This window comes from Lepisosteus platostomus, chromosome 9, assembly GCF_059453375.1.
Source record: "Lepisosteus platostomus isolate fLepPlt1 chromosome 9, fLepPlt1.hap1, whole genome shotgun sequence".
NCBI lineage: Eukaryota > Metazoa > Chordata > Actinopteri > Semionotiformes > Lepisosteidae > Lepisosteus > Lepisosteus platostomus.
The window spans coordinates 33,589,417-33,603,955 of NC_142619.1; the positions used below are offsets into that span (position 1 = coordinate 33,589,417).

The window sequence follows — 14,539 nt, forward strand, 5'->3', positions numbered from 1 at the left end:
AGCATGTCCCAGAAGGACGGCTAAGTGTGAAACCAACCACCTTGCAAATAAGTCAGGGATGGCCATAAGGCCATAGAAAAAAGAAGGAAAAAACACATCTAAGAAAGAAAATCCGAGAATATGATAAAAACCTCCCCCTCGCAGACAGAGACGAGATTCCCTGTCCTCCAATAGAGTCTGGTTTAAATAGCCTTGGCTCCACCCCCAGCTTGCCTTGATTGACTGGCTACCTCCTTTTTAAGACAAGGGAAGGCACAGCTCTGTATCCAGACTCAAAATGGCGGTACAACAATTCAGGACAGACTATGTATCTTGATAGGAAAGAAAAACAGGACCACTGAATGACAAATACAACCTCAAGAGAGGTCATGGGACGACGGCCTGGACTGCCATCGTCACGTTAATCTTTGTCGAGTTGCACGGGTGCTTTGGGTTTCATTTGTTGTTTCAGACGCATTTCAGATCTTCAGTGCGACCAGACTCTCTTAATTTTGCTATCATATACGGTAGATTCCCAAAGAGCTACTATTTCTATAATTGGGGGAACGTTAAGAAAGAATCATTTTGTGTTTAAAACTCAGATGCTCCTTTAATTTGCTCGTGCATTCAATCAAAACCCTGTGAAAGCGGTCCAACAAAAAATTGGTCGGATTCTAGTAAAATCTCTGTACATGTGGAAGAATCAACTGAATGCTAAGTTAAATTAAAAAGTCTCCGCAACTACCATTTCAGTTCCTTGACATTGTAGGTGGAAGAACCACAATCCAACTTTTAAACAGCTTAGAGCACATTTTACGGGCCTAAGGACCATGTTAGGACATATCAACTGTTATACACGCGAGAACACATCTGGGTTGCAAATTGATCTCGTAAAAGCAACGGTGGGGATCGGAAAAGGGGCACCCGGATTTGAACCGGAGACCTCTTGATCTGCAGTCAAATGCTCTACCACTGAGCTATACCCCCCATGGGAACACCTTGCTGTCTAAGTGCTCTGATTGTTTTTTTTCCAATCAGGCTCAAGGCAAGCAATACTAAGAAGGATAACATTTGGGGGGAGTTGCTTTTCATGATGATATTAGAGCATGTCCCAGAAGGACGGCTAAGTGTGAAACCAACCACCTTGCAAATAAGTCAGGGATGGCCATAAGGCCATAGAAAAAAGAAGGAAAAAACACATCTAAGAAAGAAAATCCGAGAATATGATAAAAACCTCCCCCTCGCAGACAGAGACGAGATTCCCTGTCCTCCAATAGAGTCTGGTTTAAATAGCCTTGGCTCCACCCCCAGCTTGCCTTGATTGACTGGCTACCTCCTTTTTAAGCCAAGGGAAGGCACAGCTCTGTATCCAGACTCAAAATGGCGGTACAACAATTCAGGACAGACTATGTATCTTGATAGGAAAGAAAAACAGGACCACTGAATGACAAATACAACCTCAAGAGAGGTCATGGGACGACGGCCTGGACTGCCATCGTCACGTTAATCTTTGTCGAGTTGCACGGGTGCTTTGGGTTTCATTTGTTGTTTCAGACGCATTTCAGATCTTCAGTGCGACCAGACTCTCTTAATTTTGCTATCATATACGGTAGATTCCCAAAGAGCTACTATTTCTATAATTGGGGGAACGTTAAGAAAGAATCATTTTGTGTTTAAAACTCAGATGCTCCTTTAATTTGCTCGTGCATTCAATCAAAACCCTGTGAAAGCGGTCCAACAAAAAATTGGTCGGATTCTAGTAAAATCTCTGTACATGTGGAAGAATCAACTGAATGCTAAGTTAAATTAAAAAGTCTCCGCAACTACCATTTCAGTTCCTTGACATTGTAGGTGGAAGAACCACAATCCAACTTTTAAACAGCTTTGAGCGCATTTTACAGGCCTAAGGACCATGTTAGGACATATCAACTGTTATACACGCGAGAACACATCTGGGTTGCAAATTGATCTCGTAAAAGCAACGGTGGGGATCGGAAAGGGGGCACCCGGATTTGAACCGGAGACCTCTTGATCTGCAGTCAAATGCTCTACCACTGAGCTATACCCCCCATGGACACACCTTGCTGTCTAAGTGCTCTGATTGGTTTTTTTCCAATCAGGCTCAAGGCAAGCAATACTAAGAAGGATAACATTTGGGGGGAGTTGCTTTTCATGATGATATTAGAGCATGTCCCAGAAGAACGGCTAAGTGTGAAACCAACCACCTTGCAAATAAGTCAGGGATGGCCATAAGGCCATAGAAAAAAGAAGGAAAAAACACATCTAAGAAAGAAAATCCGAGAATATGATAAAAACCTCCCCCTCGCAGAAAGAGACGAGATTCCCTGTCCTCCAATAGAGTCTGGTTTAAATAGCCTTGGCTCCACCCCCAGCTTGCCTTGATTGACTTTCTACCTCCTTTTTAAGCCAAGGGAAGGCACAGCTCTGTATCCAGACTCAAAATGGCGGTACAACAATTCAGGACAGACTATGTATCTTGATAGGAAAGAAAAACAGGACCACTGAACGACAAATACAACCTCAAGAGAGGTCATGGGACGACGGCCTGGACTGCCATCGTCACGTTAATCTTTGTCGAGTTGCACGGGTGCTTTGGGTTTCATTTGTTGTTTCAGACGCGTTTCAGATCTTCAGTGCGACCAGACTCTCTTAATTTTGCTATCATATACGGTAGATTCCCAAAGAGCTACTATTTCTATAATTGGGGGAACGTTAAGAAAGAATCATTTTGTGTTTAAAACTCAGATGCTCCTTTAATTTGCTCGTGCATTCAATCAAAACCCTGGGGAAGCGGTCCAACAAAAAATTGGTCGGATTCTAGTAAAATCTCTGTACATGTGGAAGAATCAACTGAATGCTAAGTTAAATTAAAAAGTCTCCGCAACTACCATTTCAGTTCCTTGACATTGTAGGTGGAAGAACCACAATCCAACTTTTAAACAGCTTTGAGCGCATTTTACAGGCCTAAGGACCATGTTAGGACATATCAACTGTTATACACGCGAGAACACATCTGGGTTGCAAATTGATCTCGTAAAAGCAACGGTGGGGATCGGAAAGGGGGCACCTGGATTTGAACCGGAGACCTCTTGATCTGCAGTCAAATGCTCTACCACTGAGCTATACCCACCATGGAAACACCTTCCTGTCTAAGTGCTCTGATTGGTTTTTTTCCAATCAGGCTCAAGGCAAGCAATACTAAGAAGGATAACATTTGGGGGGAGTTGCTTTTCATGATGATATTAGAGCATGTCCCAGAAGGACGGCTAAGTGTGAAACCAACCACCTTGCAAGTAAGTCAGGGATGGCCATAAGGCCATAGAAAAAAGAAGGAAAAAACACATCTAAGAAAGAAAATCCGAGAATATGATAAAAACCTCCCCCTCGCAGACAGAGACCAGATTCCCTGTCCTCTAATAGGGTCTGGTTTAAATAGCCTTGGCTCCACCCCCAGCTTGCCTTGATTGACTGGCTACCTCCTTTTTAAGCCAAGGGAAGGCACAGCTCTGTATCCAGACTCAAAATGGCGGTACAACAATTCAGGACAGACTATGTATCTTGATAGGAAAGAAAAACAGGACCACTGAACGACAAATATAACCTCAAGAGAGGTCATGGGACGACGGCCTGGACTGCCATCGTCACGTTAATCTTTGTCGAGTTGCACGGGTGCTTTGGGTTTCATTTGTTGTTTCAGACGCGTTTCAGATCTTCAGTGCGACCAGACTCTCTTAATTTTGCTATCATATACGGTAGATTCCCAAAGAGCTACTATTTCTATAATTGGGGGAACGTTAAGAAAGAATCATTTTGTGTTTTAAACTCAGATGCTCCTTTAATTTGCTTGTGCATTCAATCAAAACCCTGGGGAAGCGGTCCAACAAAAAATTGGTCGGATTCTAGTAAAATCTCTGTACATGTGGAAGAATCAACTGAATGCTAAGTTAAATTAAAAAGTCTCCGCAACTACCATTTCAGTTCCTTGACATTGTAGGTGGAAGAACCACAATCCAACTTTTAAACAGCTTTGAGCGCATTTTACAGGCCTAAGGACCATGTTAGGACATATCAACTGTTATACACGCGAGAACACATCTGGGTTGCAAATTGATCTCGTAAAAGCAACGGTGGGGATCGGAAAGGGGGCACCTGGATTTGAACCGGAGACCTCTTGATCTGCAGTCAAATGCTCTACCACTGAGCTATACCCACCATGGAAACACCTTCCTGTCTAAGTGCTCTGATTGGTTTTTTTCCAATCAGGCTCAAGGCAAGCAATACTAAGAAGGATAACATTTGGGGGGAGTTGCTTTTCATGATGATATTAGAGCATGTCCCAGAAGGACGGCTAAGTGTGAAACCAACCACCTTGCAAGTAAGTCAGGGATGGCCATAAGGCCATAGAAAAAAGAAGGAAAAAACACATCTAAGAAAGAAAATCCGAGAATATGATAAAAACCTCCCCCTCGCAGACAGAGACCAGATTCCCTGTCCTCCAATAGGGTCTGGTTTAAATAGCCTTGGCTCCACCCCCAGCTTGCCTTGATTGACTGGCTACCTCCTTTTTAAGCCAAGGGAAGGCACAGCTCTGTATCCAGACTCAAAATGGCGGTACAACAATTCAGGACAGACTATGTATCTTGATAGGAAAGAAAAACAGGACCACTGAACGACAAATACAACCTCAAGAGAGGTCATGGGACGACGGCCTGGACTGCCATCGTCACGTTAATCTTTGTCGAGTTGCACGGGTGCTTTGGGTTTCATTTGTTGTTTCAGACGCGTTTCAGATCTTCAGTGCGACCAGACTCTCTTAATTTTGCTATCATATACGGTAGATTCCCAAAGAGCTACTATTTCTATAATTGGAGGAACGTTAAGAAAGAATCATTTTGTGTTTAAAACTCAGATGCTCCTTTAATTTGCTCGTGCATTCAATCAAAACCCTGTGAAAGCGGTCCAACAAAAAATTGGTCGGATTCTAGTAAAATCTCTGTACATGTGGAAGAATCAACTGAATGCTAAGTTAAATTAAAAAGTCTCCGCAACTACCATTTCAGTTCCTTGACATTGTAGGTGGAAGAACCACAATCCAACTTTTAAACAGCTTTGAGCGCATTTTACAGGCCTAAGGACCATGTTAGGACATATCAACTGTTATACACGTGTAGCGGCGAGGCTTAATAATAAGGCAGAATTAAGTGTTTCTGAGCTTCCCAAATGAGGCCACATTTCTCTGTTCATCTCTGTGGTGCAGCCACAGAGAAACTATTCATGCAAGATGTTTTCTTTTGATAAGGACAGCTCCCAAAGGGGGATGCACTTAGCTAAGCCTGGCTATCATGATCAATGGTTATCCATTGGCGCCTATCTGTCTAGGGAGTGCGAGTTGGACATCTGGACTGCATTACTAAGTGTCAGGACTAAGTGACTCATATCTCACCTTGATCAACCAATCAGGGACTGGTAGGGCCGAGTAACCCACGTGGGACTCTGGTGCCCATGGAACTTTCAGCCAATCAGTGAGCTGAAGTTCCTCCAGGTAAAAACAGGCAACACAGAGAGCCTGAGAGATTCAGATTGAGATTCAGAAGGGATTCTGGAGAGGATTCTGTGGACTGTTCTAAAGGGAATTCAAAGGAGAATTCCAGGGCAGGACGGCCCAGGAGCAGAAGGCTCCCAAGGGCAGGACATCCTCGCAGCGCGCCTCCTGACCATCCTGAGACTCAGCCCGGACAACCACGGAACGGCCAGTGTGTCCGAGTGCCAGAACTTTCCTTTGTTCTAAGAGTCTAGAGTGGAGGTTGCCAGAGATTAACCAGCAGCAGGCCTCGTGAACAGGTCGGAACTGTGGACAGCTGAATCACTATTCAGAACTAGCTCTTCATTAGGAACGAACCGGTCCTCTTCCTGACTTGCTGGGACCCACAGTCATCTTTTCTCCTGTGCACAAACTTTGCTAGTTAAAGCCAACACTAACTAGCCGGTCAGTGAGCATCAGCAGCGCACCGTCGCAAGCCGCACAGCACAGACTGGCACCGAGCCAGAGAGCGCGGATTGGACAGCAACAGCCTGCAACTGTTTCTTTGTGCCCGCAGGAGATCTGAATCCCCAAAGATTGGATGAGTATTCAACTTCAATGCATTACAGCTCGAGAATTCAATTGTTATCCCAACCAGTTGATATCAATTTAATTCCTAAGAGTTATGTACTTGTTTGAGTATCTAATGTAGAAGTTATAACTAAGTTCATTTACGAAACGGTCTTAATGAATGATATACTGAACGTATGTCCTCTTGATATGTGTAACACTTCGTAACTGATTGAATATATATCTTTTGTATTCTGATAACCCTCTCGATAAGATCTGTTAGTTTAAGGCATATTCTATGTATTAATAAATGTATCCTCGTGTATTAGTACCTGTGTGTGTGCGTTGTTTGAGTTATGTCGCATGGTTGGACTCTAAAGCCATCAAAAGAATCAACTTTGTGATTTACTGCTACAATTAATAATTGTCTCAGTAAATGCCCAAACCCTACAGAACTGGTGCCTTCAGAGAGCCACTAATATTACATATTTGGCGTCCCTGAAACGGCTATGAATCACTACACACGCGAGAACACATCTGGGTTGCAAATTGATCTCGTAAAAGCAACGGTGGGGATCGGAAAGGGGGCACCCGGATTTGAACCGGAGACCTCTTGATCTGCAGTCAAATGCTCTACCACTGAGCTATACCCCCCATGGAAACACCTTGCTGTCTAAGTGCTCTGATTGGTTTTGTTCCAATCAGGCTCAAGGCAAGCAATACTAAGAAGGATAACATTTGGGGGGAGTTGCTTTTCATGATGATATTAGAGCATGTCCCAGAAGGACGGCTAAGTGTGAAACCAACCACCTTGCAAGTAAGTCAGGGATTGCCATAAGGCCATAGAAAAAAGAAGGAAGGCACAGCTCTGTATCCAGACTCAAAATGGCGGTACAATAATTCAGGACAGACTATGTATCTTGATAGGAAAGAAAAACAGGACCACTGAACGACAAATACAACCTCAAGAGAGGTCATGGGACGACGGCCTGGACTGCCATCGTCACGTTAATCTTTGTCAAGTTGCACGGGTGCTTTGGGTTTGATTTGTTGTTTCAGATGCATTTCAGATCTTCATTGCAACCGGACTCTCTTAATTTTGCTGTCATATACAGTAGATTCCCAAAGAGCTACTATTTCTATTTTTGGGGGTGTGTAAAGAATGAATCATTTTGTGTTTAAAATTCAAATGCTCATTTAATTTAAGTTTGTACCGTACAGAACATGTAACATTATGATTGTTTTTAAATAAAAAAACAGAAATGATTTTTAAAACATAAAAATGTTTTACTAAGGATTTAACTTTAACAAAGATTAATTTCTGTTAAAGTACTGGTTACTAATGGTTTGACAATCCATCAGTGTCTGGCAAGAACCTGGTGAAACCTTGAGTATTATCAAGCAATATCATTTTTTATATAGAGCCACATTTTCTTGTTTTGTTTATTAGGTAGAGACCTCAGGTCTTAAACAATATTGAGATTGTTTTAAATCTATTACCTACTAAGTATTTTGAACCCCTGCTACTCTAATTGTAAATATTTGTTTCTAAAAGATAATGCTATGAATGGTGAAAAAAGAATTATTTTAAACTTTTCAATAACTATGCTTTAGATAATTCCAATTTTGTGTGGTATTACAAATGGGACATTATTGCTGTTTTGTTTGCATTTTGTAATATATACTGTAGTTCAGTATATAATAGTGTTATATACTGTTGTAACAGAAAAAATAGTTCTGGATCCCGAGATGAAGTTAAACAGATGAGTTTTATTGCATGCAAGGAAAAATAAAACCGAAGTATTGTTCAAAGTGCCAGTACAAAACCTCCAGTTTATATAGCCCTTTTCTGCCACTTCTGACGTAACTCATTACTATGGTAATAGCCCTTTGCTGCCGCTTCTGACTTAGCTCATTATTAATGTAAAGGGGGGGAGGTCACGATGTTCAGACAGTTTACAGACTTTGGCCAAATGGTCAGTGTTAGTTTCCCTTCCCTGGGGGGTTTTCTAGCTGGCATCTGGAATCCTTATCAGTTTTCCCCCTTTCCTGCCATAACTCTAGCCTGCTACTTAGAAGTCCAGTCCTCATCCAGAAGGGAATCAGTTAACCCTTTCTTAACATCTTTCTTCAATACTTAGAGTGTTTTTAAGAATCCAGATGTAATGGACAACACCTGGCTAGTGTCAACATTTCCAGCTTCAAAGCAAAGATGTTTGCGGAGATGTAGGGGTCCCCAATACAGTGATCAAAGTTTACCTTGGTTTTCCTTAATTAAAGTTCTCGAATAATGATTAAGTGTCAATCAACAGTCCAAGAAGACAGAAACAAACAGGTACAGACAGGAGGAGAAAACAACAGGACAACAAGGGAAATAGACAAGAGAAGACAGATTGTAAGAGCCCCTTGTCCTGGTCCCCCAGAAAGACCAGACTGCATTTAAGTATTTGAACTTTGTAATAAGAGTTTGCTATTCTGTTATTGTTAGGAACTTTGATTTCCTGTGTAAAGCATCCCTTGGTTAAAAACGGCCTCTCCTGTTCAAAGGGTGCATTTTTAGAATAGGGAGAATGTAGAGAGAGCAAATTAACAATAGGTCGTATTCTATTTAGTTTAGAAGGTATCTTATCTCTTCTTTTTGCCTTCGTAGGCATTATGTAAGAGTTGAATACTTGGCTGCAGTCTGGGATTTTCTGGATGGTCAGAACATCAGGCTTCTTGTTAGTCATTTTGTACTGTGCATAGTGTAACATGTGTGTTGTATATTTATGTTGACTATAGTTTAACGTGTGTTTTTTATTGTTAATAAACATTATTATTTTAATTTGCCTGAATTATGACTTTTATCAAAGCTGTGCCAGGAAACAAAGGACTGAGGTTGCTCTAATTATTCCAAAGGCTTGGATATATTCTTGGTAAAATCATATACAAGTTGGGAGTTATGATAGTTTACGTTACTTATTGATTAGTAAATACCATTATTATTGTTAATAGCATTAAAATACCATTTAGGCATTTTCAGTTATTCATAAGTTATTCAAACAACATTTTCTTCAGTATTTTTCAGACATATGTTCTTTTCATGTAAATGGGATAACACTATTGATTTCTAAAGTACTTCTTAATCTCTCAGGAATAGAAAAGGAAAAACATGATTGCTGCAGTCAAATCCCGAGATTCCCAAACCAATAAGGTCCCTATATGCAGTACATATAAAGTGCATTTATGTATATAGTGGCCTGTGTTTCAGTTATCAATAGCTATATTTTCATTCTTCTTCATATTTCAGAGTGTTTAAAATTTGATTATGAATCATCTGATGATATTGCTTTCAGGCTATGAAAATACACCGTAACTCCATGTTACATAATTGAAGTATAATGTAATAATAAAACATAAAACATGGACATTTATCAGATTAAGTGGTACAAACTGGAATTGTTTCTATGATTAAGTACTCACTTTAAACTTCACCTGAAGTAATATTACTTTTATAATTGACAGGACAAATTATTTTATAAGGTATGACTGTTTGAACCTTAGATATACTCTCTTGTTGACAACCTTACTTTATTTTAATAAATGGAGTGATTTATCTTTGCAAGTGGTTTCATTCATATTAAGCTACCGTAATACTGTATATCCTTGGCCATTACGTGTAGAACAAATCAATTCCTGCTAAGCAGTCAAAGTAGAAAAATACATTAGAAATAATTGTATAGAACAGGCTGGAAATATTAAACAGTCAGTTCTGGAAACTAAACTATTATTTTGTATATAGAGGACAGCTGGCTTAGATAGAAAACACAATCTGTGACGTTTATATTTGAAAGTTTAACATCGCATAATGGATGTTGGTACAATACGCTACAGTGCATTCCCAAATTGTTAGTGATACATCATTGTTGTTAAGACCAGATTGTAATTGCAGTTCTTGTAGTGTTGTGCAACAATAACTCTTTTGCAACACAATACATTTTCAACTACTAGGATGCTGAATTACCTTACTTTGTATCTTTTGTATGTACTGTACATGTAAGAGGTACACTAGACAGATAATAGTTCTCCTCAAATGAAGTTAGTATTTTTGGGTATATAAGGTTCTGTCACCTGTAGTGTTGTGATTGAACTAGAGGTAATTAACATTCATACCCATAAAATTCATAACATGTTCCCTGTTATAGTTAACAAAACTGGGAATACTATTGAAAAATACTTAGCTGTAGTATTTCAACATTCACTTGAAAAGACGATTGGGGGCAGTGTTCACAGATGGGAGACTTCTTAAGTAGGAACAAGATAGAAAATTGTAGCGCAATCAAACTTACTTCTGTTACAAGTGTGGCTTTGTATGGTTGCTTAGATGGTTAGAGATAAATTAGAAAAAAACAGCCAACATTGAGGTAAAAAGAGAATAATGTTTTTATTTACTGTTTAAATAGCTAGAATACTTCAAACAAGAAACCAGAATAGTAGATATAATTATGGTTATGACTTTATAAATTTAACGAACGATAAGATTTTGTAAAAGGTCCTAATAATATGGCTTTTGGCAGTCAAATGCAACCCAGAAATCTTAAGTAGTATAACAGTAATTGTGACATCCACTGTATATAAAACAGGACCAGTCTGATATCAACTTCTCCATCTTGCAGTAATCTTGTACCACAACCTCTTGGCCAAACTTACCTGTTGAGTCCTTTATTGTGATTTTCTGAAGGAAATTTGGGACTCCTGATTTTTCAGGATCTTTGACACCTCATCTGCTTTAAGAAATGCTTCAGAAAAGCATTGCTGGAGACTCATCACCATTTGACAAAATGCAAAATAACTGCAATAATACCATAGGGCAACATGTCACAGGCAATTCTGATGCTCCATTGTGGATCAAAATGGTTGATCCATAATTTTTTGACTGGTGCCATTTTCTCTGGGCAATTTATGCAAGCCTGCAGAACCAGTAGTGCAGCCCAGTATTCTTGAGACATCTTGAAAAATTAACACTTTTCCTTCAGGACATGAAAACCAGAATCTTCCAAACACTGTTGAATGGTTTGTAGGGGTTTTCTATCATTACAACTGGATAATCTAGATAACAGTGCACATTGGGGAGGCCCTATAAAATCTTATCCTAGCCCTCTGGAATGTGCATGGAGCTGATACCATGACAAAGAAAGGTGTTGCAAAATAGGCTCTTCTTTGCGGTGACTGTAAGGCACTTTCCTGAATTGTGATTAATTTTATTTGCAGGTAAGCATGTGGAGAATCCAATTTGCTAAACCTTGACTATTTTCCAAAGAAACAGAGAAATCTTGTGCAGTTACTTGAACATCCCCACAACTGTCACTAAGCCTTTCTTAACAAATCCGTAAGGCTGCAGGGCCTGATGGGATACCACCTCGCGTCCTGAGGACATGTGCAGCCCAGCTGACCACAGTGTTTACAGACATCTTTAACTCCTCCCTGTCACAGTCCATGGTCCCCACCTGCTTTAAAAAAACCACTATTGTTCCAACCCCCAAAAAGACAAAAGTGACATGCCTGAATGATTACCGCCCAGTAGCATTAACATCTGTGGTGATGAAATGCCTGGAGAAGCTGGTGTTGTCACACATCAACTCCTCCATCACAGAGTCCCTGGACCCCCTGCAGTTCGCCTACCAGAACAACAGATCAGTGGATGATGCTGTCTCCCTGGCTCTGCATACAGCCTTGGAACACCTGGACACTAAGAACTCGTATGTGAGAATGCTGTTTGTGGACTACAGTTCAGCATTCAATTCCATCATACCCTGTCAACTGGTGACAAAGCTCAGGGGATTAGGTCTGTGCAACTCTGTCTGCAACTGGCTGCTGGACTTTCTTATCGAGAGACCACAGGTGGTGCGGATAGGCAATAAAACATCAACACCACTCACCCTGAGCACTGGAACCCCACAAGGCTGCTGTCTGAGTCCAAGGTTGTACTCCCTATTTACTCACGACTGCACAGCAAGACACAGCAATAACCGCATCATCAAGTTTGCCGATGACACCACTATAATAGGACTGATCAGTGATGATGACGAGTCCACTTACAGGGATGAAGTTGTACAGCTGCTTAGGTGGTGTCATAGCAATAACCTGGACTTGAACATAAAGAAAACGAAAGAGCTAATAGTGGACTTTCGGAGACACAGGCCACACACTCACAGCCCACTCAGTATTGATGGAACGGAAGTGGAAACAGTCACCAGCTTTAGGTTTTTGGGAATTCACATCTCTAAAGATCTAACCTGGACTGTGAACACTGACTCTATCATGAAGAAGGCTCAGCAGCGCCTTTATTTCTTGAGGTGCCTCAAGCGATGGGGGATGCCAATACATGTGTTGGTGAAATTCTACCGCTGCACTATCGAGAGCGTCCTCACCAACGGGATCACCGTGTGGTATGGCAACACCTCTTCGCGAGAAAGAAAGGCACTGCAGAGAATGGTCAATATGGCCCAGAAGATCATCGGCTGCGGTCTCACCGAGATTAAACAGCTCTATGAGGACCACTGCCGTGGTAGAATTCTGGCCATCACAGAGGACAGTCACCACCCAGGGCATGAGCTCTTCACCCCACTGCCCTCAGGCAAGAGATATAAGAGCATACGGACACTTACCACTAGATTCTTCAATAGCTTCTATCCACAAGCAGTGAGACTGGCGAACACATTTAGCCATCCCCCTCGGACCACACCCACACCATCACCATCTACCTCATTGTAATTTATTTATTGTACGTCTCCAGTCGTTGTTTACACGTCTGTATTGTTTACATTCAAACTGCCTGCATGTTTACTTGCACATTGTCTATTGTTTGTTTGTACATTGTCTTGATGCACTGTTTGCACTTTGTTTTGTTTTTTTACACTTGTTTTACAATCGAGAGACTTTCTGTAAGTAAGAATTCCATTGTACCAGTACTGGTTACATATGGCAATAAAGTTCAAGTTCAAGTTCAACTGATACAATTGGAGTTGCCCAATCGCCACACTGTACAGGTGACAAGACTCCAGCCTCTGTCAGGCATTTTGATTCAGCCTTCACTTTGAATCTGATGCTATATGACACATGCTAAGATTAACAGAACTTTGGTTTGTGCTGTGGTTTCAGGAAAACATTAGCTTCAATACCATTCATTGTTCCCAGTTCCTTGGGAAAAACTTGCCAGTTTCTATAATATCTGCATTTGCCTTGTTATTTTGTTACTGACAAACCCAAATAGTGTGAACTACTGAAGTACGGGAAGTCCTGTGCAAAAGTTTCCAGAGATATACCATTTTCCATGGCCTTCTTGTAAGTTAGTGTTGCTTCTGATGACAGACTTCCATGCCACTTCATTGTACAAGCTCCATACCAATATGTCCTAGACAACTTCATCCAGATGAGTCACAAACTAGCAGTTTTCAAACAATTTCTTTAACACATCCCGAAAAAATGCAACAGTCTCGTCCTCTTCCTCATTCCACTTCTGGAAAGAAAACCTTTTGGTGATCACAAAGGGTTTTGGGCTGAAATGCACTTGCAAGGATTTAATACCCTGTCTTTTCAGGTGCAACAGTACTTCTCAAAAGGCTGTACTTTTCATTTGTAAAGTTGTGCTTCTCATTTTGCTAAGGAATATTCTTTTTTCTCTTACTTAAGTCATTAACTGTGACAAAACAAAAAGTCTCAGTGGAAGTAGATTGCTGCTCCACAGTCTCATCAAACCATTGTTCAATGGTTCAATGCTGTAGTCAATGGGTATGCAAATGATTTTTCAAAAAGTCCTGTTGCACCTTTCTGTTTTTCATTGGGGATAAGTACAAACCTTTGCAAAACACCTAGTCACTACTTTATGCTGTGTACAACTCCTAAACTTGGTACTCATTAGTAAATCAAGGCATACATGATACTGGATGTTAACTTTTTGGCATCACAATCTTTATTCTTTTATTTACATCACTTCCTCTGTTGTAAGCTTAATAACAGTGTACAATATGACATCAAAATATAACAGCACCGCATTGTGTTGTAGCTAGGAAGCACAATAACCGTACAAATACATGAAAATATAGCTAGAAGCTAACATTTTTATGATTATGAAAAATATCATAAGATTTTTAAATGTTAATACTATGTAAATGTTTATTTCTAACAATCCACCAGAGGTGCTTTGTAGACATCCCAAAGAAGGTCCAGCAATGTGGGATACTCTGAGAGTTAATTTCTTAACTACCTACACTGCAGTGACAAATTTGGCAGAGACAGGTACTTGGCTATTGCACTATTCATGCAGATGTCTGTAATTTGAGTAATGCTGGAAAATGTTGTTAACTCCCTCTTTATATCCCTCTGTAGTTTCAGAGTCCTGTTCTCTATCAGCGGGTGAAGTACTGCTAGGCATTTCAAACTGGATGAGGTCTCTAAATGCTGTTTCTT

General features: G+C 40.6%; 5 non-coding genes across 5 annotated transcripts; all 5 read right to left on the minus strand.

The window, feature by feature from the left end:
• Positions 1 to 894: 894 nt before the first annotated feature.
• On the minus strand, positions 895 to 966 carry trnac-gca (transfer RNA cysteine (anticodon GCA)). Its single transcript has one exon. It is a non-coding gene; the product is annotated as a tRNA-Cys (tRNA).
• Positions 967 to 1,976: 1,010 nt separating this feature from the next.
• Positions 1,977 to 2,048, minus strand: trnac-gca (transfer RNA cysteine (anticodon GCA)). Its single transcript has one exon. It is a non-coding gene; the product is annotated as a tRNA-Cys (tRNA).
• Positions 2,049 to 3,058: 1,010 nt separating this feature from the next.
• On the minus strand, positions 3,059 to 3,131 carry trnac-gca (transfer RNA cysteine (anticodon GCA)). The gene has a single exon. It is a non-coding gene; the product is annotated as a tRNA-Cys (tRNA).
• A 1,009-nt stretch (positions 3,132 to 4,140) lies between these two features.
• On the minus strand, positions 4,141 to 4,213 carry trnac-gca (transfer RNA cysteine (anticodon GCA)). The gene has a single exon. It is a non-coding gene; the product is annotated as a tRNA-Cys (tRNA).
• Positions 4,214 to 6,673: 2,460 nt separating this feature from the next.
• trnac-gca (transfer RNA cysteine (anticodon GCA)) lies at positions 6,674 to 6,745 on the minus strand. Its single transcript has one exon. It is a non-coding gene; the product is annotated as a tRNA-Cys (tRNA).
• Positions 6,746 to 14,539: the final 7,794 nt, after the last annotated feature.